Source organism: Amphibalanus amphitrite, unplaced genomic scaffold (genome assembly GCF_019059575.1).
Source record: "Amphibalanus amphitrite isolate SeventyFive unplaced genomic scaffold, NRLGWU_Aamphi_draft 000607F_arrow, whole genome shotgun sequence".
NCBI classification, from domain to species: domain Eukaryota; kingdom Metazoa; phylum Arthropoda; class Thecostraca; order Balanomorpha; family Balanidae; genus Amphibalanus; species Amphibalanus amphitrite.
In genome coordinates, this window is record NW_024882101.1 from 2,212 (window position 1) to 20,441 (window position 18,230).

At 46.4% G+C, this 18,230-nt stretch overlaps 1 long non-coding RNA gene across 1 annotated transcript; it reads right to left on the reverse strand.

Annotated features, from left to right (window-relative positions):
• Positions 1 to 1,122: 1,122 nt before the first annotated feature.
• Positions 1,123 to 7,849, reverse strand: LOC122394700. Its single transcript, XR_006258915.1, has 3 exons — positions 7,652 to 7,849; positions 1,391 to 1,553; positions 1,123 to 1,204 (listed from the first exon to the last, which is right to left on the reverse strand). It is a non-coding gene; the product is annotated as an uncharacterized LOC122394700 (long non-coding RNA).
• Between the last annotated feature and the right edge of the window lie 10,381 nt (positions 7,850 to 18,230).

The following is an 18,230-nucleotide window of genomic DNA, read 5'->3' on the forward strand; positions in this document are numbered from 1 at the left end:
TGCACGAACGCTATTCTAGACACTCTCAAACATCGAGATATAGGTAAGATTGACACACTGAACCGGAAAATGGCAACTGTGACCCCTCCTTATGTCCCCGAGGTCATCTCAGGTCACGAACAGAATCTAACAGTTTTTCGCTAATAACTTCTGATAGAGAGGTGCTAGGGCGCTGAAAACGCCTTAGATGTGTTCGGCTCGACGTTGCGGATCGACTGCTATGCAACATGACCTTTTCCGGTCAGGTCATGACCTTGACCTGAGGTTAAATTTTCAAATTGACCTTTCAAGGTCAAATTATAGTTTATTCGACGCGTCTTGACGAGAGGAACACGATGCTGGCAAAAGTTATGTCATGGCTCTTTTGAGTCAAAAGATATTGCCGAAAAAAACGCTTTTCGTAAAAACGGCTATTTTTGGAGTTTTTGCCCTCTGCAGAGGCTAAACCGTTGACCGGAGGTCAAATCTGAGAACATTATCCAGAAAGGTCTGTAAAAGGGCTATCGAATGCGTTTTTCCGCGGCGCTTTAGCTCTATCGGTTCCCGAGATAGCCGTTGGCAGTTTCAAAAATGTTGAAATAGTCAACAGTTTACCTTTGGTGACCTCTGGTGACCTGACCTTTGACCTGACCAAAAAATGACCGAAGTGTTTTCGTCCTTATTTTGGACGTTCTTTCGATTGCCGCTTACCGCGTGTCGCTACGTGGCCCAGGAGCCGAGTTAGAAGGGGGGTGTTCAAACACCCCCCCCCCCCGGCCCGGCGCGGAATCTCAGAGCACCGGCCCGGCGCGGGCTAATTAAGTAGGGGATAAACGGCGAGGGACTGGGATGGTGCCCTCCCCCTGCCTCCGCATCCCCCTTTGGACGGGACGTATGTAAAACCAATAGGTCTGGCGAGGGATAGGTATCATATCTTCGTATTTTTCAAAGGTCCGGAATGCTGGAGCTCCGATTAGTCATGGATGTGCTGTTTTTCATGTTCCTAGCTCATGTGCATGATATACCACTCTCCCCACCCTCACTCCCAACGACAATGCATTAAGATACCGTTACATCTGAGAAGGGGTGCCATCCCAATTCCCAACACTACTACCGTTACATCTGAAGGCTGAAAGTAACATACCCAAGCAATCCATGACGGTGTCGTCGAGCTCGGTCCAGACCACTGCACCTGGACCCGACTGGTTCTTCTGCTGGAATTTTTCTGCAGCAGAGGTAAGTGTACGGCGTGAATATTTGCTCTTTGGGGGATATCGACCAATTTCTTACGAACTAACGCCTTAGAAAATTGAAGTCTGCATATAAGGTGCGTTATTTGGTTAAATTCTATTGTGCTAGCCACTGCAGTGTGCTGAATTGCTGTGAAGTGGTGGTATTAATGGTTACTCACTTTTTGTCCGGTCTTGGGTGTTTTTTATGACACCCTGCAACATGCTTCGCGTCGATGTTGCGTCATTTATCAGGCCAAGTTGAATGGCCCGCTCGCGTATGCGACCCCATTCTTGAAGCCTACGCGAGCGGGCGTTGGGGCCCTTAAACTCTCCATAAAGCGTCTGGAAAACGAGAACGTTGACACGCTTTATTTCCATATCTATTGGGTAGGTGATCAGGCAAAATTCACCAGCAGATAAAGCCGGCATCATAAGTACTCGGCCTCCCGAGATTCACCATTGCAAATGATTTGTTTAGTTTGTAGAAAAACAAACAAATTATAATACATAGGGTAAGGTGCCTAATTAGCGACCCTTTCCGATTTGCGACCTACCTCCCTACAGAAAAACTGGCGGGAGAAAACGGGGCAAAAACAGCGTCAAAAGGTCAGCCATACTTTGGTTATCAAAGTACATTATTTTACGGTTGTCGATGTTTCTGGTGGGACGTTTCAGGTGAGTTTAAATAAAAATGACGAGTTTATTATCCAAAACGTGTGTGTTTGGGCCCTCTCTGATGAAAAGCGATGCACATTAGGATGATGCACCTTTTTTATTCTGAATCGACATTCCTTTTTCAATTGATTGCCGTTTTCCCATAGTAAATCGCTTAACTGTGCACAGCATGGCGGTTAAAAATGTGTCGTAACTCATATTTCCTATTTGCGCCTGACATGGTCGCAAATAGCTCAAGAAGGGAAAGAAAGGGGAAAAGAGAGAAACTAAAATGAGGTGTTGCTGAAGCTTGGAATGTGTGGCAGGGGATGTCAAATGTCGTCACCGACTGCAGGGGTGCCGAATTCAGCGCGGACCTCGAATATCATACGAGATAGCCCGCAAAATTTGGGTTTCCGCCTTCTTTTCGCCTTCGGTGCATCACGTGACCAGTTTTACTTACGTAAATGTGTTGGATAAACGTTCCTGTTCGAGTGATTGAGTGCTTTGCGTATAGGTTACCTTTTTTTTTAGATCATATTTCAGCTTTTCAGGCGTCGCATTTTTTTGCAACTTTTAATATGGGGAAACCATAGACTTATTAGCGACCCTCCCCGGTCGCTAATCGGGAAGAGTTCCCTATTAGCGTTTTTTGCAGTGGTTTGCCAAAATGCTCACTACAAATAAGTTAGTGAACATTGGGACAGAAAATGACTATATTTTAATAGAAAAATGAACGACCTCTCCGAAAATCAAGCCAGTAATAGAGTGGCACCCACAGAGCGTGAGCAATGACGGTTCAAATTAAGGGGGTCGCTAATTAGGCACCTTACCCTACCGTAAAGTGGGGCTATTTGAAACGGATTTTACCGTTTTTGGCCTCTCCCTTTAAGACGGTTCATATTTCTTATAGCATGTAAATTGCAAAAATGTAGTTCTTTGTGAGCTCTTTCATATAGGTGTATTTTGGTTCAGCTAGTAATAATGATTAAGGTTATTTTTTATGTTAAAGCCTGTCTCAAATAGCCCCATAGGGTGGGGCTATTTGAGACAGTTTTAGTTGCAAAGAAATTAAAGAAAATCGGTCACGCTAGAGATAATTTTTAAACGCCATGCATTTGGAAATTGAGTTTTGTTCATTTTGGCAAAAATTGTTTTCTTCAAAGACTGTTATATGACCTTTATATTCAATCTTTTCCTTTTTCGTAGGACACTTCAATTCGGTAGGGTATAAAATTGCATCATTATATGCTAAGGCTATCATAATATGATGCGACCCATAGCTTTCAAACTGACAGGATGATCATCAAGGACTATTTCAAAGTCATCGACAGTAAAATTTTGAAAGTAAGTTTATGTATATAGCCCCGGTGACGTGAAAACAGATATACCGAAAGTCGGTGGGGCTATTTGAGACAGTCTCGCTACCTTATGAAACACACTGTAATGAATCAAACAAGGCAAAAGGTTTCCCAAAACATTTGAGTGAATGGTCTGCATGATTGTTTGTTCCTTTGTGCATCTCCATGCGAAGAAATAACAGAAAAATGTTAAACTGTTTTGATTTTATGCCGATTTTCCTCGATCGCTGCATGCTGTATCAATTGGCCTGTTACCCTACCACATCAAGTACTTGGATAGGCTCACCTAACAATACGTTCATGTGTTAAGTAACACTCAATGGTGTTTTTGGTCAACCAAGGTAGACATATGTTGATTGTCGGATAAGTCAGTGACTGATGAAGCACATTTTAAGCACATATTCATCAGAATAACTAGTTTGGTCACCAGCTAAAGGGTTATTATGTTACACTACGAACATGTAATATTGCTTGCTGCTAAAAGTACCTACCATGAACCCACTGCACGTTTATGACCACGACCGATTCACCGGTGTTGCTTATGTCGAACGTTCGATGCACTTCAGGTAGATGGCGGTAAGTCTTCTCGGGTGCATCGCTAAACCGCTATCATCAGCTATTTGGCATATCCGTTGAGGTTTGACCAGGTGGGCATCATCGGGATTCTGAGACAATGGGTTACGCAATCGGCGGTACCGTTAACAATATATAATATTTTCATGAAAAATGTGCTTAGCCTATAAGCAAAAAGGTAGTAACGATAGATACAGTGGCGAGCTCTGTTAAAACTTCAACTTTTTTAAGCTGCAGGTAGGGGTCCTTTTCGAGCAACTTAAATTGTGCGTTTTTCTGTATTTCGTATTTTATTGCAAATTTCTTTCAGAACTTTTCAAAATTTTCAAAAAGGTTATTCAGAGCATTCACTGTTCAATTCCACATTAGCCTAAGCAAAAATGACGAAAAAACATCAAACGGTTTTCATTTTACAGCGATTTTACTATACCATTACCTTACTGTCTCAAATAGCCCCACTGTCTCAAATAGCCCCACTTTACGGCACTAAAAGTTTGCCTTAACTCTCGCCCGTATAGCGGGGGGGGGGGGGAGTTGAACGGACCTCCCCTCGGTTTTTCGCAAATAACTCGCGTAAAAAGCGGCCGATCGCGACGATAGTTTCAGTACCCTCGAGTTGATCACTTTTACACCTATCCTGAAAATTTCATGACCCTGACCCAAATGACCTTTGATCTGTGACCTATACTTTTCGAGACCATGTTAGGCCGGAATCGCGATTCGGCGTACGTCGGCCCGCATTAGCCGCGCGTTTGCAGTCTTTTTGTGGCTTCAAGCGTTCAAACATGTGATATGATGCTGCCCAATGCGGTAGGATGGGTGTCAAGGTCACCTGAAGGTCAGGTCACGTCATTGACCTTTGGTGACCTCGGGTGACCTCGGTTCACTTTTTCGAGATTTACATGTTTCTAGGCTAGTTTTTGGAGCTGAATTCGAATTTAGCAACCATTTGAACATTTACGAAGTAGTTTTGGTGCCTTCGTAACATGTTACGAAGCTGTCAGAGGCGGTTGACACGTATTACGAATACCCGTCACAACCCCTACTGGTTGACCTGACCTGACCTGACCCGACCTGGCCTAAATGCATGCATACATCATCTGCGATCAAAACTATCATGATATTCGTGATCAGCACCCGAAAAATCTCTTAGCAGCCACACTTTACGACGTTCTAACAGGTCCCGATTTTCCCGACCTTTGGGTCATTGACCTGACCTGGAAGGTCAGCCAATGACCTAGGACCTTAGAATTTGGTATCATTGGCTTCCTCTCGTCACGGGCAACACGCTCGTTTTTTTCGCGAAGCTCTAGCTCGATCAAGGCCATCAGGGGCGAAACGGCAAGGGATGACCTCCCCCCCCCCCCCTTATACGTTCACGGCTGGAAAAACACCAATACGGGCGAAAAACTGCACAACTGGTTAAACTGCACAACGTGGTCGATGAGTTTGTAATTCAAGAATCTATTGGCATCGGAATAACTTTTCCTCCAATGTCTCCTCCAATGACAACGCAATGTTGTCGCTCCCTCGGCCTAGAGAAGTTTAAAAATGGCAAACTATAGGTAATGGTAGCATTTATCATAATAAAAATGTTACGGGCGCAGAAGCATGCGAAGAAGTGATATTCGAGGACTCTTTGAAAATGACGAACATTTTTTTGGGGGGAATGCCTCCGAAGGTTCTGATTCCGTCTCTGATCCGCCCGCGTCCATCTCTATTCTCTGACCCCCTTCCCCCCCCATCCTGCGTCTTTCAGGGTTGTCCTATATGAATTCCCGTGTGTGCTACAACGTAACTGGACTCGTGATGACGATAATCTTCTGGCTCTATATTTTGCTTCCAGGCTACAATTTACGTATCGATGTGGGAAAATCAGCTGGCCTCAAAAGCTGTATTTTAACCCTCGCCGGCACAGGCCATTTTGAGTCCTTCGACGGCACAAGGGGAGGGGGGGGGGGGGGTGGTACGACCCCCCTCGCGTTTGGCCCCTGGTGGAGCTAGAGCTTCGTGGAAAAAAAACGAGCGTGCTGCCCGTCACGAGAGGAAGCCAATGGTACCCAATTTTAAGGTCCTAGGTAATCGGTTGACCTTCCAGGTCAGGTCAATGACCCAAAAATCGGGAATATCGGGACCTGTTAGAAAGTCTTGAAGTGTGGCTGTTATGTGGTTTTCCGGGGTGCTGATCACGAATATCGTGTTAGTTTTGATCAGAGATGATGTCTTTAAGCATTTAGACCAGGTCGGGTCAGGTCAGGTCAGGTCAACCGGTAGGGGTTGTGACGTGTATTCGTAATACGTGTCAACCGCCTCTGACAGCTTCGTAACATATTACGAAGGCACCAAAACTACTTCGTAAATGTTCAAATGGTTGCTAAATTCGAATTCAGCTCCAAAAACTAGCATAGAAACATGTAAAACTCGAAAAAGTAAACCGAGGTCACACGAGGTCACCAAAGGTCAATGACCTGACCTGACCTTCGGGTGACCTTGACACCCACCCTAATGTATGGAAGCAACATCAAATCACATGTTTGAACGTTTGAAACCACGAAAAGCTTGCAAACGCGGGGCTAATGCGAGCCGACATACGCCGAATCGCGAATCCGGGCAAACATGGTCCCGGAAAAGAGGTCACAGGTCAAAGGTCATTTGGGTCAGGGTCATGAAATTTTTAGGGTAGGTGTAACATTGATCAATGCGAGGGTACTGAAAGTTTCGTCGCGATCCGCCGCTTTTACGCGAGTTATTAGCGAAAAACCTTAGGGGGGGGGGTTGCATCAACCCCCCCCCCCCTTGTGCCGGCGAGGGTCAAATGTTCAGATGGGCGCTAAATTCAAAATCAGCTCCAAAAACTATCCTATACCTAAATTAAAAGCATGTTATAAAAAGTGAACCAAGGTCATCTTTATTTGAATCAGGGATATCGATTTATTTTTAAATAGGTGATTAACTCGAGCGCACCGGAAGTTTCGTTGCAATCGGCTCCTTTTTGCGCGACTTCTTTGCGAAAGCCCGAGACGGTCTCATCTGACTCCCTTTCCCCCTACATGTGCACTGTACAGCTATGACGGTAGCCATGAGGCTGAGGCTAGTTTGTAGTTTTGTAGTTAGGTACTGATCCGACGAATCGACTGCGACCATTTTTTTAACGATCAGACGAACGCTCGGGGCAGTTTTGGCGCGTCCAATCCTTTGAGGGGTAAAAAGGTACTAGAATGGTGGCTACTTAAGAATATTGTTGTGCTGGTGTTCCCCGCCCACAGCTAATTGAACTTTAGGTAATTGGCTCATTGGCTTTAGGGAGCTCTTGAAGCGATTCTGAATGTGATGTATTTGTTGGTGTTGCTGACGCCTGCTTCACTGACATAAAAGCTAAAAAAGCATACTCAGCATCGCAAAAAGTGGGGGGGGGGGTCGACACCCCCAGTTTTCAAGAGTGGGGGGGGGGGGGTCACGACCCCCCGACCCCCCGTCGGCGACGCCCCTGGGCGAGTATGTACCTATAAATATGTCTAAGTGCATGTTCGCTCTTTTTTTAATAAAATGCCTCCCCGGAAAAATATAAGAATTGTATCATTGTCTCTGAGCTAAGAGCTTGAATACCTAGGTACACATCAATCATCACATTATTATCAAGCACGTTTAGGTCCTACATAGGGATTGTTGCAAGCTTATAGCTCCAACCGTGATGTTGCAAAGGATGCAAGTGGTGCATTATAATTTATAAAATGATGCCTACTCTCTAAATATGCGAAGATCACTCATGCATCGAAATTATCGCAATATAAATGAGCTAGAAAGAGCCTCGTCAAAAAACCCTAGCTCCTAGCTTGGATAGCATGCACTTACCTTGCGTTCATCACGGATGAGCTGAAACAGTTCCAGCTTTTTCTGCTCCGCAATTATGCGTTTCATCTCCAGTTGTACTTATCTTTTGCTCGTTTGATTGAAAATGAATAGTACCTCTCCCCTAGTTAAGGCTCCTCCCCCCTAGTCCCTAGTTAAGAATTATCATATGAATAGCAAGGGACGCGAAGCACGCGAAGGATGAATTCGGTATAGTTTTGAAACAAGCGGCGCAAGCGGCCAAATACACCACTTTGTTGTCATGGCAACCTCAACCACATAATTCAATTTTACTCATTCTTTTCATTAAATAAAGATATATATATATGCATTCGAAATAATTATTGGAAGCTATAGTGAAACTGAAAGTTGAAAATACGTTTTAATTTTTTTCCTTTTTGTTCGTTTTCTAGCACCTTTTTTCTGCCCAAGGCCGCCGAACATCCAATCCTGAAAACGCGAGTTGTAAAATTTACCTAGGTAGATAGGTAGTAGGTAGTAGTAAAGTAATCTTGGATAGGTATACTCCAAGCACGGTGACTATAAATAACTCCAAGCTTGCGGCCGAAGTGCCCTGCTGAAAGCAGTGCGTGATTTCTGTATATATTGCTCATACAACTTACGGCGCAAATTCTTGAGCGGAGAAGCGATCCGATGCCATATGAGCGAGAGTAGGTACCTACATGAGCGATCTGCCGAAGAAAATCCGACCGCAAGCTTGGTATGGAACAGCATGGGCGTAGAAACGGCTGGAACATTGTGGTGCATGGGTGCAGGACAACCATGGCCGGTGAAGCGGTGGGGGGGGGGGGGGGAGGGAGCGACACTCGAGCGGAGGCTCATTGCGAGCTTTTATTACGGAGCGAGGCCGAGCGAAGCGAGCGGAGTCTTACGTAGAATAACGGAAATTTCTGAGTATGAGCGGCCGGCCGGCTGGCCGTGTTCACGATTCTACGACGCTTATATCTCAGCAACCACTTGACCGATTTACATGCGGTAATTTTTGTAGGGTAGCTTCATTTCTTCTACCAAGTATTGGACTATTCCCGATGCATATGTTTTAGGGCCTTGGATGCATGTGGGTGACCCCTTATGCACGTGCCACGTGCAAAACGAAGAGGTGTCACTTTTGTAATAGTTGCAATATATCGGTAACTACTGGGCCGATTGCGTTGAAAGTTGGCATGTAGGTAGGCACCCACTAGGCAATGCATATCCATGTGCCAGAGTTGGGTGCTGCTGCACGTGCGCACGTGCAGGGGTCGATTCCAGATCTCGAGAACGGCTCGGCCGATTGCGCTCAAATTTGGTACACGGTTACGGAGCAGTTAGTAGGGTGCCGTGCACAAGTCAGTTGGGGCCCATTTTGCACGTGCGCACGTGCAGGGTGCCGCTTCCAGATCTCGAGAACGGCTGAGCCGATTGTGCTCAAATTTGGCACATCGCTAGAGACCGGTTAGTAGGGTGCCGTGCACAAGTCAGCTGGAGGTACCCCTCGCAATTTCGCACGTGCAAGGCCCACCCTCTCGCTTGCTCCGTTATTCGCCCCAAAAGGCGTTATACTATTAGGGGGTAGGACCAAGTTTAGTAGGCATGATCTCAGCAATTATCTTGTTTTATATGGCGGTTTTCATTATCACAATATTATTTTTAATATCATGAAGTTTGTATATCTCGGTTTTACGAAAAATAGTAGGGCAACAAAGATAAATTTCGCGAAAAAATAATTTTAGTTGGAAACATCCATTCTGGTATGCAAAATTCAGTATGAAGCCCAGTATGGTGACCGTCTAGTGTGCTTCCAAGGATAAATACCTGATATCAACAGGAGTTGTTTACTATTTTGCCTTACGTTGCTAGGTTGTTGCTAGGGAGCTAAGGATCTCTTGCGCGATCATTTGCACTTATTTTTCCCCAATATATCGACATGTTTCTGTTTCTGAGACCTAACTCATGCTAGAAAAAAAAAACAGTTTTCTTAATATGTGTATTTAAGTGCCGTAGTATTAACACAGCTCTGCAATTCTGCTTAAATATCTGCAAAATCCTGACTTCCCGGAAAATTGTTGGTGGTGATGAGGATCGAGCCCGTCGATGAAAAGTAAGTCAATATTCAAAGGCTTCAAAACTTTATTTCTTGTTGTTCTGTGAAATAGCAATGCAAAGACCGATGATAGTGCCAGTGTTGAGTTTTCCAATGAAGCATTGCAATTAGTAGTAAGGTTATTATCACCTAAGATATCTTCCATCAAATATTAGAATTCTGCCATTGTCTTGCTGTAGAACAGGGTTACTTTCAGTCTCTTGGGAACACGATTTGCCGGTCTCAGATCGAAAAACACTTCAAAAAGCAGTAATAGACAATGAAATTTCCCACCTGATAGTATCTCGGGTTTTTATATGTCCTGTCTGGAATTTTCATAAATCAGTCTTAAAAATGGACAATTTCGTCAGATTCCGAATTTTTGCCATTGGGTCTAATGTAAAGCATGGCTACTTTCAGTCTCTTGGGAACACGATTTCCGTACCTCAGATTGATAAACAGTTCAAAAGTCGCAGATAGTATACGATTTAATCTACAAGATAGCATCTAGCTTTTTTCTGTATCTGGTCATGGATCTTCATAAAACCCTCTCAAATATAGTCAATTTAGCATTAAAGTCTATGGATTTAGAAGAATTTTCATATCCGACTAGATTTGGGCTACCATGTCTGTTGACCGGGGGCCGGTTATACTGGTATTACGTCGAAAAGTATATTAACAATTCACGCAACTGTAAATTGACTACTGCAAAAAGGGCTAACTTAGCCATTTTCGAACACATATCGCTTTGAAACTTTTGACAGTGGGTCGTCGGTATAGGTATGTTCACTTACATGTCTTCCGTTTCTTCTTTTTTTTTAACTTGAGCACAGTAAGACCATCAATCACAGCAGTAACTGCTTCGAAAGATGGATAGTAGGCGAAATAGGTATCCTGAATTTCTCGTGCTGCATGAGAACTGAGAAGTAGTGTTTATGAGAAAATGGGTTTTTGCTCCAGATTATTGTGGGTGCAGAGTATCTACATTGTCTGCACCCACTGGAGAATTATTGTGGGTGCAACTGCACCTACTGCACCCATGGTTCCTACTTCCTACGCGTATGTGGAACAGCATAGGCGGCGGAACGGGGAGGGCACCAGGGCACCGTGCCCTTTGATTTTGGCCTTTTAACATTAGCCCTATGGGCGTTGCATGGAAAGAATGGGACCAAAAGTCGGCAGTGCCCCCCTTAATTGAAGGTGTTCCGCCGCTACTGTGGAACAGACTCTATAGAATGATGCAAGAGAAGTTACCGTCGTATGTAGTTTTTACTAGGTAGGTACCTATTTTGCCGATTCTACCTAGCTAGGTAATTTGGTGCAAGAGGCCTCAGCTTTATCATTCGTTTGACTGTGTCTCTCATATTTTGTTTGCACGGAGTCGCATATACCATTACCATCTCCCTACGTAGGCGGCGGAACGGGGAGGGCACCGGGGCACCGTGCCCCCCTTTGATTTTGCTATTTTAACATTAGCCCTATGGGCGTTGCATGGAAAGAATGGGACCAAAAGTCGGCAGTGTCCCCCCCCCCCCTTAATTGAAGATGTTCCGCCGCTACTGTCTCCCTATGCGCAGATAGTTTGTCCGATCAGGAATCAAGACAACATCTCCCCCATTCTTACTGAGCCTCATCTCCCCAGCAGTCAGCACAGGGTCGCCATATATGTCTCCCCAGCACAGAGTGACCCCGGGCTGTCACGTCGCGCAGCTCCTCTCCGCACCAACGTCGCCAGCGCCACCCTCGCGTGGCCAGCGGCCGTAGGTCACCGGCTAATGGCTATTGACCATGTTCGGGTGGTGTAACCAGGCGTAACGCAGGCCTGTCCCGCCGCCGGGGTCGGCTCACCGCGCGGCTCGTCTCGCGCCCGCCGCCAACTGTTATGATCCCTCGAGGCGGGGAGATGGCACGGCGCCGCCGCCGCCGCGCGGTCCTTCCCCAGCCGGCCTCCTGGGTTGCGTCACCGGCGCCGGGCGCTCCCAGGGGCCGCCTGACCCGCGGGCGGCGCTCCTCTCCCTCGGCGCTGTCAGTTCGTAGAAGATCGGCCCGGGAGCTTCGGCAGCTTCCTCCCCTCACTGGCTTTATACGGGGATGTCTGACAGCCCGAACCCAGCTGGTTCGCTGTCGGGATGGCGGGAAGGCGTGCACTGTGCAGTGCAGTCCCATGTCTCTATCTATTTCGGGCAGAACAGTGGCACACAGGGACGTAGCTTTTGCTTTTGAGATGGGGGTGCACTTGGTGATGAAGGTGACCTTCAATGAAGATAGGGGTGCTTCCAAGGTGCTATAGATGGTGTATATCTCTCAGTTTCGGTAAAATGCTTTGTTGGTATATGGCACGGGACGTCTCCTACTCTCCCCAAAGCATTGCATGAAAAATGCAGCAGTGTTGCCTGGTTCACTCAGCCCAGCACAGCGCATGGCGCCCACGGAAAGGGAATATAACAAAAGCCGTAACGATCGGCTTCACCTGTTGACTTATTTTTCTGCTGCCCCGCTGCCTTCCAACCGGGAGCTGTCCTCTGAGATAGGTGATTGGTGTTTGAAGGCTGCGTGCATTTCCATATTCATACGACTTACTCTTACACATTAGCAAGGCATTATACCTACACGTGCTCCCTCATCCAGATTTTTCTTTTCTTCTAGAATGAAATATGACAAACGCCGTTCATTAATATTTCTACCTAGTGGGCGTATGAATAGCATAGCAAATAATGGTCAAAATCGCTTACGAGATGTCTGACGACTTACTCGTGATTCCCGTCAAGATTACCTTTGTCTCCATTCCTCTCCGGCTCAGGACTGCCTTTGTGTGTTTTTTACGATTTTGAATAAATGCATGCCTAATTAGCTGGGTGCTACGCTTGGCTTGCTTCACCGTGCCGTGTTATTTTTTTTTTTTTGCACCTAATGAGATGCCTTTCAATATAGCAGTTTCTCAATCAGCCCGAATTGTGTTGCCTGATCTGCACAGAATGAGAATAGGTAACGCATCATTTAAGTTGAAACCAAAATTCATCAGATATCTTCTTTTTGATTGGTAAGGCCGGCCATGTACCAAATTAATACCTTAATGAATAATGAGTAGGTAATTTGGGGCTTGCTGCTGCTCCAAAAAGAGCCATGCATGGGCGGTTGCCTTATACTTATTCTTTTAATAGAAGCTGTGTTTGTATTCATTGAAAGAATTAAAGCAAGGTCAGGTAAATACCTATATACCTATGCCTTAGTACCTAACTGTTCAATAAGATGATTAGGATATACAGCTCTCGCTTGAAGACGTCTTCAGTTGAAGGATTGAAGGTGTGAGCGGAACGTCACTGACCGCTTTTACCAGTACCTATTTTTCATGGAAGGACTTTACCTTTGTGTATTTCACGAAACAAAGTTTTATTAGGTACTGTCCCTTAAAACTAAATGGAAAAGCACACACCGTTGGGAAGATCGGTTCGATGCCTGGAGCCCTGTTCGAGCCGTTGTGGTTCAGGAAAGAAATAATAAGATGATTGGACATCATAAAAAGTCTCAAACTGCCTGTAGGTTACATTCCCGGTGGTTTGATAATTGGCTGGTATCAGACGTGTTACGTTACCGTCACGCCGCGTTATTCCTGAGCGATGAGGGGGAGACCAATCGATTAGCGTCAGTTGATCGATGAACCCTCGATTACGTCACGATTAGCCGTTATGTGTGGCGTCACGCCGCTAACTCTGTCTAGCTGCCGACCGTTCGATTTAGGCACCGCAGGCCGACCATGTGCTGTCCTGCCGGCACATAGAGGCTGGTCCGGTCTTCGGCTGCTGGCTGAGTGCGATTCAGAGTTCAGTGTGGATTCTATATCTGCTTACAGTCGTCGCGCAGCACATGGAACATTGCGTGCAGCTGTAGCACGCTCCATTTCGACCATATGCAAACATGTAGGAGCATTATGAACACGTGGTTCGTCAACTTCTGGTGCAATTTCAGTTTTCTAATGCAGCCTGTTATTGCCCAAGACACCACACCGCTGGGTCAGTCCACTAAATACCGCTGCCTATTTTCAGCTCATTACACTAGTGAGCCCTCCACCGGCACTCTGTGGTAACGGACGAGGATACATCATGCGCTTACCGCGAGCTCGCCAGTAAACCGCTGCCACTTGCGGCTGAATTAGGGGTCTGTGTATCACGCAGCTCGTATCCGCCGATCTAATTAGCGACTGCACTGCTGGCCCGGTGCTGGTCTTGGCTAATGACCTGCCGCAGCGTCTCCGGCCGTGACCTGACGTGGGTAACTATAGTGGCGAGGTCGCCTGCGAGGTCAGCTCCAGTCTAGCCGGCTCGCTGGGGCAGTCCCTGGGCTGGGACCAACATGCCGGTCAGCTAATCCTCCTCCTTAGGACGTTAGACGAATCGGCCCCGACCGTGGATCTGCACGGAACGTCAGGGGGGACCAGCGAGTCGCCAATAGGAATGATTGGCTTTAGGCATATGTAATTGCATATGTTTGGTGGAGACTTTGACTAAATATAGCAGGAGTAGGTATTGGCCAACGCTTGGACAAAGTGCTGGTTGGCCACTTGAAGCAGACGTGTGCTGAATGAGAATGGTAACAAAGGTAGGCAGTTTGAGCCTGACATCCAGTCCGTTTACGAAATCGTAGGGAAACGCGTATATCTCGCATGCCTATGTCGAAACATGTTTACGGCTGGAGCGACGGAGCCGATATTATACCGTTTGTCGTAGTGTCACAAAGTAATTTAAAACTTTTACGAAGTAGGCCAGGAATAAGCCACGGGACGCTACTCCAAATTTACCGCTGCAGCCTGATCGGAGTGTATTTGTCACGCCCAAGCTCACGGCGCTCCCTTGACGTGGAGCGGATTCTCTCAAGCATGTCTCAATCTATCCCTCCTGCCGGTTTCTTACCCATGCAATGTGTTCTGTTCCCCAGACGATCTCTTTGGTCTACTGAGCGGCATCCCTCACTAGCCTGACCGTGCCGGGGGCGGTGAAGGTGAGTTCGACGACCCGCCCTGCTGCCCGGTCCGCCCCCATCACGGGCCGGTCACCCCACTGGCTCCCCCCTGCTCCAGACACGCCCACATCCGTCACACCGCTCCCAACGGCACGCCCTCGTGTGTGCGATAGTGTCCAGAAGTGGCGGCTTCCACCGGAGCTAGGTAAACAGACGCGGCGGTGTCCTTAGCGTGATGTCCGACGGCCACCGTGATTAACAGGTGGCCTGCCTGTTCGACCTGCTGTGATTCCCGGGCTCGTAGGTCATCTCCTCTCCCAGGGTCGCCTGGTCGAGTGCGTGTCAGGGCCGCCTTGAAATGCCCGCCTCTTGCTGCATATTATGTTAAGTGCATTATTTTCCCCCGATATTCATGGCCGAATAGTTTATTGGATGATGCGTAGGCATTTCTATGAATAAAATTTCAGGACGGATCAGACCTTGCTGCTTGGCATTGAGCGTTTCGCAATAGCATTATCACGCTCGTATTCCTATATTATTGGTTACGTTTGCTCAACAAAATACCTACTAAGAGCTTAAATTTTTCAGCCACATGGGGATTTCCATCCATAAGTGACCGATGCTATGCTTGCGCTAGTTGGTAGGGTTTAAATATATTAAACAAAGTTACCTACTTGCCGACTTACCCTATATTCTCAAGACGTTTTGCATCTCACGTTCGCGTGACTTCAATGGTTTTTACTAAATAAACAAACAGGTTATGTTCGAGATGCCTCCATCGCATGCATTTAATTGAAACAGGTTCTAGTCAGGTCATGAACAGCACATCATGTGCTGTTCCATGAACGTTGAACATCATGGGGCGACCTACAGAAACCTGCCTGCATAGCAATAGTTACTTTGACTGCAATCAAGAAACAAAAGGACTTCCTGCTCGCTCGCTCGGTGGTTCACGAAGGCTCATCTGTCCGACCACTATGTGACAGTCGTCCGTCGGGACTGGAAAGCATCCACCACTCCCTCTGCACTGGCATCACGGAACCGTGCCTGGTGCCGCTGCTGGCGGACATATGGCCTTTTCCCTATAGACGCATCTGCTGACGGCGTCACGGGCCTCCTCCACGTGGCGCCGCCGTTACGGCGGTGACGCTGCCATCAGTCACATGTGTGACGCGGTCGTAAGTCACGGCTGTGACGCACCAGTCAGTCACGCCAGGCTGGCATCATCTGTTGCTCTCTTCCTTCCGTCAGACAGTGATTCGCAGAAGCTGCTCGCTGTTTCGCAACGTTTTGTAGCAAGGCATGACCCGCTGGTGTTTTTGTGTTATTTGAGGACCGACATTAGTGATCATCGCTGACGGGACTTGTAATAGCACCGACACCTTGAGCTAAAACATGGCAATTAATGAACAAATTGTAAAAAAACACACGTTTCGTCATTCCGCTTTGAGCAATTAATCTTCAGATGTCTTCAGCCAGCCCAAGCTGTCATGAAAAGTTTTCCTTTTATCGCATATGATTTCAGCCCCGAGATGGTCCATTTATGAGCTCCGAAGCTCATCTTACCGCCGCGGCCCATCGTGTCTTGGATAGGATGCGCCGGATTAGAGCGATCCTCACCGCCTGCGGGCAGACACCCGACACCATCCGACCGCGGCCCGCGTCTCCCGATCGGCGATCGAGTGACAGCTCGCTGTAACGCGATCCCGAGCGGCGTGTCGAAATTCCCGCCTGACCGGGCTCGTCTCCAATTCAGCCTGGTGTGTCAATCGCTTCGTCTGTCAGTCAGTGGAGATGAGCTCTTCAGCCTACGGCGACCCGCGCTTATGCTATACGTAGTTTGATGGGATTCTTTGTGAATGGGACGGTACTGCACTTTACTTCGCTTGGACTTAATTCGCTTGGTAAATGCCCAACTTTGTCCTCTTCTTGCTTTGTCCTAACCTTAATTGATTGAAAGGGCTTAAAGGGACCCTCCCACCTTCAAAAAAGTTAATGAATTGGCATGAAAGTGATGTCGCTCGGTTCAGAAAGAGCAAAAACGAATATCTACCAAATTTCATCGAAAAATATTCACCGGTTTTCAAGATATTAGACTTTTACTTTTGTTTACTTTTTGGGATCTCCGCTGTTCCTAGCGACTTTATTTGAAAGTGCGGCATTTGTTGCGCGCAAAGCAGCATATACCACCGCGTGCTACCAAACGTTTTAGTAAAATATTTAAAATCGTTAGATCTCCGCTGACGTCACAAATTCTAAGGGGGCATACCAATGCATTAGCCCCTTAGAATCCGAAAACTGCAAGTTTAAAATTCAATATCTCCGAATTAAAGTATTTTTCGATGTTGTGAGTGCCCAAACCGGTATTTTCAGGCCATGGCCACCAATTTGGCTATCTCAACTCAAATCTAATGTTAAGGTGGGAGGGTCCCTTTAAATAACGGGAAAATGACTCATATTTGTAGTGCATGTTTATGGTGATCGGACGACATAATCTTTTCAATTATCCAAGATCGTCGACCGAAGAAAGAGAGAAGCCGTCGTCAATTCGCAATATCATGTTTGAAGATAAAAGTTAGAGCACATCTGCTAAAATGGCCAGCTAAGACGTCTTTATGTTCCATTGTTGCAAAATTAGCAAAGAGATCAATTTAACATTGAATGTGGAATTAATGATTTGTGCGAAACGTAAAGTATTTAGCTTGAAACGCTCTCTGTGTTCCCGTAATTTTACGCTGAGGCAGACACAGTTTGTGTTTTTTTTTCGGCGGTTTTTTTCTGACAGCGTTCAATACTCTATAGACCCTTGTCCGACGACTATTCGCTCCCGGTTACCTTCCCAATGCAGCCGGGCCGGGACTGCGCCCGATGTCTTCTCAAATTTGTGTCAGAGCAGCCAGTGTGGTAACAACATGAGGTCGATGTTCAGCTCAAATGGTCACACTCGAGTCGAGCCGACCCAATCGACCGCTGTTGGTGTGGTCGCCGATGGCAGTTGAATGACGGCGTAACCATGCGGTTCGATCGTATCGGAGCGGTGGACTCGCTCTCTAACACCGGTACACCTACTATCGTGCTATAAACTGTGCGGTTAGGTTTACTGCTGAATGGAGACTTTATGTTGTCAACATCGGTGGCCGACAGCGGACATTCATTCTGCCACCTATGGCTGCTTATGTTTCAACAGAATCACATCAGCTTATCTGACTTCATCCATCGCTATCTGCTTTGAGAAAATGATAGATATTTAATTTGAAGCAACTATTCATGCTTTATTAAAAAAACTTTGTGCTGCTCACCTTCCCCGTGTTTTGACCAACTCTACATTGTCTAAACATTTTGATATTTAATAAAGCTTAAGTTGTTACTAATTTATTATGAACATGATTGTCACTACGGTGTGGTGATAATAAACAAATTACTTATATTTAATCGCTCTCCTATGGCGATGCAAGTATCGTTTTCTTGTCGTGCGCTGCATGCATAAAAGTCTCTAAAATGGCTTGATTTGACTCAATGCGGGCACGCAATATGAATGAGCTG